This window comes from Pyrus communis, chromosome 15 (assembly GCF_963583255.1).
Source record: "Pyrus communis chromosome 15, drPyrComm1.1, whole genome shotgun sequence".
NCBI lineage: Eukaryota > Viridiplantae > Streptophyta > Magnoliopsida > Rosales > Rosaceae > Pyrus > Pyrus communis.
The window spans coordinates 1,121,667-1,127,666 of record NC_084817.1 but is presented as its reverse complement, the minus strand read 5'-3'; positions in this window follow the sequence as shown (position 1 = coordinate 1,127,666).

Genomic DNA, 6,000 nt, shown 5'->3' with positions numbered 1-6,000 from the left:
CATAAGCAAAACGGGTAAAAAAAAAAAAAAACAGAGGACTTCGCGCGACGTAGGTACAACTGCGTCGCGCAAAACAGGCTTGCGCGACGCAGTACTACCTAAGTCGCGCAAAGTCCCTTTTTTTTTCTTTTTTGGCCTTTTCCTTTTCTTTTGGGTTTCTTGCATTGCCTTTTTCTTTTGTAGTATCCACTTGTGTAAATGTTTTAAATTGACGATCGAATCAGTTCATTGTATTCATATAGGGTTAAACAGTGCAGCTGTAAAAAATCATCAAAATCGGAGTTAATATAACCGTTAAATCGTAATTTTTCGTTTATAGCCGTCGAAAAGGTTTGTCCCGTTGTTTAATCTCTACACGCTTGTTTTTTACAATTTTTGGCGTATGCGATCTCAAAGCATATACAAACAAGTTTGACGGTTGGATCGTTGAAACTAGTTTTGTACAATGCGTATCCCATCAAAACATTATATTCACTAACACTTGGAATGTATTTAAACTTTCATTAAGTATAACATAATTTTTTGTGGTATCCACTTGTGTAAATATTTTAAATGGACGATCGAATTAGTTTATTGTATTCATATAGGGTCAATGAGTGTAGCTGTAAAAAATCAACAAAATCGGAGCTAATATAACCGTTAAATCGTGATTTTTTGTTTATAGCCGTCGAAAAGGTTTGTCTTGTTACTTAATCTCTGCATGTTTTTTTTTTTTTTTTTTTTTGGCGTATGGGATCTCCAAGTATATATAAACAAGTTTGACGGTTGGATTTTTGAAATTAGTTTGGTACAATGCATTTCCTATCAAATTCAATGGTATATGTATTTACTAAGTAGATTTTAATTAATTTATTTTGTACTCATAAGCAAAACGGGTAAAAAAAAAAAAAAACAGAGGACTTTGCGCGACGCAGGTACAACTGCGTCGCGCAAAACAGGCTTGCGCGACGCAGTACTACCTAGGTCGCGCAAAGTCCCTTTTTTTTTTGGCCTTTTCCTTTTCTTTTGGGGTTCTTGCATTGCCTTTTTCTTTTGTGGTATCCACTTGTGTAAATGTTTTAAATTGACGATCGAATCAGTTCATTGTATTCATATAGGGTTAAACAGTGCAGCTGTAAAAAATCATCAAAATCGGAGTTAATATAACCGTTAAATCGTAATTTTTCGTTTATAGCCGTCGAAAAGGTTTGTCCCGTTGTTTAATCTCTACACGCTTGTTTTTTACAATTTTTGGCGTATGCGATCTCAAAGCATATACAAACAAGTTTGACGGTTGGATCGTTGAAACTAGTTTTGTACAATGCGTATCCCATCAAAACATTAGATTCACTAACACTTGGAATGTATTTAAACTTTCATTAAGTATAACATAATTTTTTGTGGTATCCACTTGTGTAAATATTTTAAATGGACGATCGAATTAGTTTATTGTATTCATATAGGGTCAATGAGTGTAGCTGTAAAAAATCAACAAAATCGGAGCTAATATAACCGTTAAATCGTGATTTTTTGTTTATAGCCGTCGAAAAGGTTTGTCTTGTTACTTAATCTCTGCATGTTTTTTTTTTTTTGATTTTTGGCGTATGGGATCTCCAAGTATATATAAACAAGTTTGACGGTTGGATTTTTGAAATTAGTTTGGTACAATGCATTTCCTATCAAATTCAATGGTATATGTATTTACTAAGTAGATTTTAATTAATTTATTTTGTACTCATAAGCAAAACGGGTAAAAAAAAAAAAAAACAGAGGACTTTGCGCGACGCAGGTACAACTGCGTGGCGCAAAACAGGCTTGCGCGACGCAGTACTACCTAGGTCGCGCAAAGTCCCTTTTTTTTTTGGCCTTTTCCTTTTCTTTTGGGGTTCTTGCATTGCCTTTTTCTTTTGTGGTATCCACTTATGTAAATGTTTTAAATTGACGATCGAATCAGTTCATTGTATTCATATAGGGTTAAACAGTGCAGCTGTAAAAAATCATCAAAATCGGAGTTAATATAACCGTTAAATCGTAATTTTTTGTTTATAGCCGTCGAAAAGGTTTGTCCCGTTGTTTAATCTCTACACGCTTGTTTTTTACAATTTTTGGCGTATGCGATCTCAAAGCATATACAAACAAGTTTGACGGTTGGATCGTTGAAACTAGTTTTGTACAATGCGTATCCCATCAAAACATTAGATTCACTAACACTTGGAATGTATTTAAACTTTCATTAAGTATAACATAATTTTTTGTGGTATCCACTTGTGTAAATATTTTAAATGGACGATCGAATTAGTTTATTGTATTCATATAGGGTCAATGAGTGTAGCTGTAAAAAATCAACAAAATCGGAGCTAATATAACCGTTAAATCGTGATTTTTTGTTTATAGCCGTCGAAAAGGTTTGTCTTGTTACTTAATCTCTGCATGTTTTTTTTTTTTTTGATTTTTGGCGTATGGGATCTCCAAGTATATATAAACAAGTTTGACGGTTGAATTTTTGAAATTAGTTTGGTACAATGCATTTCCTATCAAATTCAATGGTATATGTATTTATTAAGTAGATTTTAATTAATTTATTTTGTACTCATAAGCAAAACGGGTAAAAAAAAAAAAAAACAGAGGACTTTGCGCGACGTAGGTACAACTGCGTCGCGCAAAACAGGCCTGCGCGACGCAGTACTACCTAGGTCGCGCAAAGTCCTTTTTTTTTTCTTTTTTGGCCTTTTCCTTTTCTTTTGGGTTTCTTGCATTGCCTTTTTCTTTTGTAGTATCCACTTGTGTAAATGTTTTAAATTGACGATCGAATCAGTTCATTGTATTCATATAGGGTTAAACAGTGCAGCTGTAAAAAATCATCAAAATCGGAGTTAATATAACCGTTAAATCGTAATTTTTCGTTTATAGCCGTCGAAAAGGTTTGTCCCGTTGTTTAATCTCTACACGCTTGTTTTTTACAATTTTTGGCGTATGCGATCTCAAAGCATATACAAACAAGTTTGACGGTTGGATCGTTGAAACTAGTTTTGTACAATGCGTATCCCATCAAAACATTAGATTCACTAACACTTGGAGTTTATTTATACTCTCATTAAGTATAACATAATATTTTGTGGTATCCACTTTTGTAAATATTTTAAATTGAAGATCGAATCAGTTTGTTGTATTTATACAGAATCAATGAGTGTTGTAAAACATCATCAAAATCAGAGTTAATATAACCGTTAAATCGTGATTTTTTGTTTATAGCCGTCGAAAAGGTTTGTCTTGTTACTTAATCTCTGCATGTTTTTTTTTTTTTTTTTTTGGCGTATGGGATCTCCAAGTATATACAAACAAGTTTGACGGTTGGATTTTTGAAATTAGTTTGGTACAATGCATTTCCTATCAAATTCAATGGTATATGTATTTACTAAGTAGATTTTAATTAATTTATTTTGTACTCATAAGCAAAACGGGTAAAAAAAAAAAAAACAGAGGACTTTGCGCGACGTAGGTACAACTGCGTCGCGCAAAACAGGCTTGCGCGACGCAGTACTCCCTAGGTCGCGCAAAGTCCCTTTTTTTTTTGGCCTTTTCCTTTTCTTTTGGGGTTCTTGCATTGCCTTTTTCTTTTGTGGTATCCACTTGTGTAAATGTTTTAAATTGACGATCGAATCAATTCATTGTATTCATATAGGGTTAAACAGTGCAGCTGTAAAAAATCATCAAAATCGGAGTTAATATAACCGTTAAATCGTAATTTTTTGTTTATAGCCATCGAAAAGATTTGTCCCGTTGTTTAATCTCTACACGTTTGTTTTTTACAATTTTTGGCGTATGTGATCTCAAAGCATATACAAACAAGTTAGACGGTTGGATCATTGAAACTAGTTTTGTACAATGCGTATCCCATCAAAACATTAGATTCACTAACACTTGGAGTTTATTTATACTCTCATTAAGTATAACATAATATTTTGTGGTATCCACTTTTTTACGTATGCGATCTTGGAGCATATACAAACAAGTTTGACGGTTGGATCATTGAAAGTAGTTTTGTAGAATGTGTATTCCGTCAAAACGATAGATTCAACAAACACTTGGAGTTTATTTTATACTTTCATTAGGTAGAACATAATATTTTGTGGTATCCATTAGTACAAATATTTTAAATTGAAGATCGAATTTGTTTATCGTATTCTTATAAGGTTGAGGAGTGTATTTGTAAAAAATCATCAAAATCGGAGTTAAAATCACCGTTAAATCGTGACGTTTCGTTTATAACCGTCGAAAGGTTTCATCCCGTTACCTAATATCTGAATGTCAGGTTTTTGCAATTTTTTATATATGCAATCTTGGAGCATATACAAATAAGTTTGACGGTTGGATCTTTGAAACTAGTTTTGTAGAATGTGTATCCCTTCAAAACGAAAGATTCAGCAAACACTTGGAGCTTATTTTATACTTTCATTAAGTAGAACATACTATTTTGTGGTATCAACTAGTGCAAGTATTTTAAGTTGAAGATTGAATTGGTTCATCGTACTCTTATAGGGTTAAAGAGTGTATTTGTAAAAAATATCAAAATCGAAGTTAAAATAATCATTAAATCGTGAGTTTTCGTTTTCAAAATGTTTCGTTCGGTTACCTAGTATTTGAATGCCATTTTTTTGCAAATTTTTACGTATACGATTTTGAAATATATACAAACAAGTTTGACGGTTAGATTAGCTATAAGAAATCTTACATATGTGAGATTAAATCCTTACCGTTGAATTTAATCTAGCAATTAAATCATAAAAGTGTTTTTGGCGGGCTGCCAAAATTTTGGCGTGGCGCCTAAAAACTAAATTTCCAAAGAGAACCGCGCACTCTCTCCTCCTTTTCATTTCTCTCCCACAACTTCTCTGCCTTTCCTCTTTCAGAAACAAATGCCTAGCCTCCATCCTTCATTTCTCAAACTCTCGCAACTTCTCTCTCTCCATCGCTTCTTCGCCGACTCCGGCTTCTAAGGATTTCTATCAAATTTCGATCCGTTCGAGTCGTCGTAGACAGCCCGCCTTCACTCTTCCCTCCGTCGTCATTCACTATCGATCCACCGCTGCATTAATTTGTCGGCCGTTTTGCAGGTGCAAGATGAAAAGGTATAATCCACCAAGATGAAAAGGTATAATCCACGCCTCTGCAACTGTTTGTCCCTGATATATATATATATATATATATATAAAATCCACCAAGATGAAAAGGTATAATTCACGCCTCTGCAACTGTTTGTCCCTGATATATATATATATATATATATATATATATGCCATTAGTTTTTTTTTTTTAATTTATTTTTTTCGTTTTCCATGTTTTTATTGGAAAATGAAATAATTGTATTTGCTTTGATTGAATCGCATTTATGGATGAAACTATTTCGGTTCGAGTTTTATGATCTAGGTATCCAATTTTTGGTTGATTTGGGCATCCATTTGTATAATATTTGTTTTTCCTTTCTATAACACTTGCAGGTAATTGTCTTTACATGCAAAGTGGAATTCTGGGCTAGATAGCTTACAACTGGTATCAGCACAGCATGGAGACTAGTGTGAGTATCATTCACGCCAGGTAATTTTGATATTTGAGGATTAACTTGATTAGTAGGTGTCTATATCTTCTTGTTTACACTGATAAAGATTATAAACAGTGATGAATTAGTGGTTTCGTAAATTGTGATTTCGTAAATTGATAAAATTGTTATTTTGATTCTACAACTTTGTAATTGAATGAAAATGGTTTCTACAACTTTGTAATTGATATTTACATGCTGATGTGCAACACTCTGTCATATTGAAATGCCTCAACAGCTTTGATTGAGTTGGATTATTGTTGTCCATTTACATGCTTGGCAAATGCACCACCAGCATATACACCCACTTACAGCATTGACACCATAATGAGTTTATTGTTAAGTAGTTTGCATTTGAGAATTATGTCGTCCTCTTTCTGTCATGGGAAAACAGTTTTGAAATGGATATGAATAGGTTTCTCATG